This window comes from Osmerus eperlanus, chromosome 7 (assembly GCF_963692335.1).
Source record: "Osmerus eperlanus chromosome 7, fOsmEpe2.1, whole genome shotgun sequence".
Lineage (NCBI taxonomy): Eukaryota > Metazoa > Chordata > Actinopteri > Osmeriformes > Osmeridae > Osmerus > Osmerus eperlanus.
Window position 1 is genome coordinate 1747718 of NC_085024.1, and position 2350 is coordinate 1750067.

At 36.9% G+C, this 2350-nt stretch overlaps 1 long non-coding RNA gene across 1 annotated transcript; it reads left to right on the forward strand.

The window, feature by feature from the left end:
- LOC134023904 (uncharacterized) lies at positions 1-621 on the forward strand. Its single transcript, XR_009930807.1, has 3 exons — positions 1-146; positions 299-389; positions 490-621. It is a non-coding gene; the product is annotated as an uncharacterized LOC134023904 (long non-coding RNA).
- The last annotated feature ends 1729 nt before the right edge of the window (positions 622-2350 follow it).

The following is a 2350-nucleotide window of genomic DNA, read 5'->3' on the forward strand; positions in this document are numbered from 1 at the left end:
TTCATCATGTATAAAAGCAGGTGCAACCAGGCCACAGTCAGCCGTTTTCCTCAATTCTCACTGGATAGCATCAACACCCCAAAGAGAAGCCATGAAGCCAATGATCGTGCTGTACGTTGTGCTGATGATCATTGCACTGGCGTGCAGTAAGTACTGTTTAACTTTACTGTCACTTCATCTACCTCTGTGTTTCCTGTTGGATAAATCATCTTTGCTTATATAAACTGTAGTGTATACATCAGTTGTTTGCTGTTTTCTACTGCCATTGAATAGCAACTGTACTGTTCACTCGTTCCAGATGCTTATGCTGCATGTGAGAATGGAAGATGTGCCAAGAAATGTAGTCGTAATGAATATAAAGACAATTCATACTGTGGGGGTGGAAATATGTAAGTATAAATCTATAGACTGGTTTTCATCCATAGACATCGTTGGTCCTTTTACTGTGTGCATGTGACTTGTGGCATGATATTATATTTCTTTTGTCAGATGCTGTGTTGAAAGAGGCTCGTGAAGAACATCCGTGAAGGAAGACGTGGATCAAGCAACATGCATTATTGTTTTTTTTCCTTCTTTCATGATTTGCGTTTACGCCAGTTTGAATAAAATCAAATATCACAACTATAAGTATCTGTGAATTCATTTATTTATTTAGAAATACACAAGGGTTTTACAGAAATTACTTGAATGTGCTTATTCTATTGTCCAGGGACCTTGACATCATACAAGGAAACGCACGTTACAAAAGGCACATATAGCGTGGATAGGAGATGAAAATAAGGAAGATAACAAATAGATGGCTCTTTTCATGACAAATGTATTAACTTCACAGTGCACATAAACTGTGATAGGACTTCCAAACACATAAAAAATAGGTTAAGGCTACAAGGCTTAAAACAGCAACTCATCAGCTGATTATATTTTCCATGTGTACAGAAATACATGCAGCAGTCAAACCATTTATTCACTGTTGCAGCTACAAATGATCCCAAAAGTAAAATGTCACAAAATGATATTTATGAATCTGTTAGGCTAAGACTTTAGCATCAGTTTGTACCCTCCTGACCTGTGGTGTCCTAAGACTTAATTTGGGAGGCTTCTTGAGCTCGCCAATGCTAAATTCATTTCTTCTTCAATCTAAACTACACTAGTGTATGCTGTTGGACACTTTAATGTGAGAAAAAGAGAATGACAGATGTTGTGATGCAAATTCATTTTATTTACGATTCACGTATATATTCAGTTCTTTCTTTACGATATATATTCAGTTGATCACCTGATTATGTTAGGTCTATATGGCTATGCTGGCTGTTTATACATAATGCCTCAATTTCTCATGGTTGTTAAAATTCTATTTTTTTCAAATGTCCTGCAAGTCACTTTGGATTTGACAAATACTTTCAACTTAACCTCAACTTAAACTGTCGTTGGCAACATTTTGTTATTGTTTTCAGCACATCCAACGATAAATTATGTGAAATTCGGTTCTGTTTCTCCACAATTTCTCATGACGGTATTGATAACATAACTGTTTGATTGGTCAGTTGTTTTGTAATATCCTTAAATAGATTGGGTACTAAGTAATGGCCTTTTTCAAGCAATTCTTTATAGTGATGTAATCTCCACAACTCATGATGAACAAAACAGAGTTTAGATAGAGTTCAGGGAATTGTTAGTCAAGCAGTTTTTGGCAATTTATGAGACCAAAACTAAATTGAGAAGTGTCAGGATACTGCAAGTCAGAGGAGGACTTATTCATTCTGCCCTAAATGTTTCACAAAAACCTAAATATTATACGATTAAGTTTTTCAGGAAGAATTAACGTTTTAAAGCCCAGTCATCCTTTTTAAAGCTAAATGATGATAAAACAGGTACTTTTGGTTGGACCAATATCAAACAGAGAAACCGTTCTGAATTCGTAATCTTGGGAACCTGGCTGTCACAGCCTCTGCTAGACGCTCCTCTGTTCCTGCTCCAGTCCCTGCAGCAACTCCAGTCCGGGTTCCTGCTCTGGCACCATATGCTACTCCAGTCCGTTCATCCTCCCCTGGGTTTAGTATTTCCTTCACACCTTAGTTTCCCCTCCATGTTTAGTGTATTAATTGAGTTGAGTTTTCACCTGTAGCCAATGTATTAATTGAGTTGAGTTCTCACCTGTAGCCAATGTATTAAGTGAGTTTAGTTCTCACCTGTAGCCAGTGTATTAATTGAGTTTAGTTCTCACCTGTAGCCAGTGTATTAATTGAGTTTAGTTCTCACCTGTAGCCAATGTATTAATTGAGTTGAGTTTTCACCTGTAGCCAATGTATTAATTGAGTTCCTATGTAAGCCTTTGACTTTTCCTTTGTCT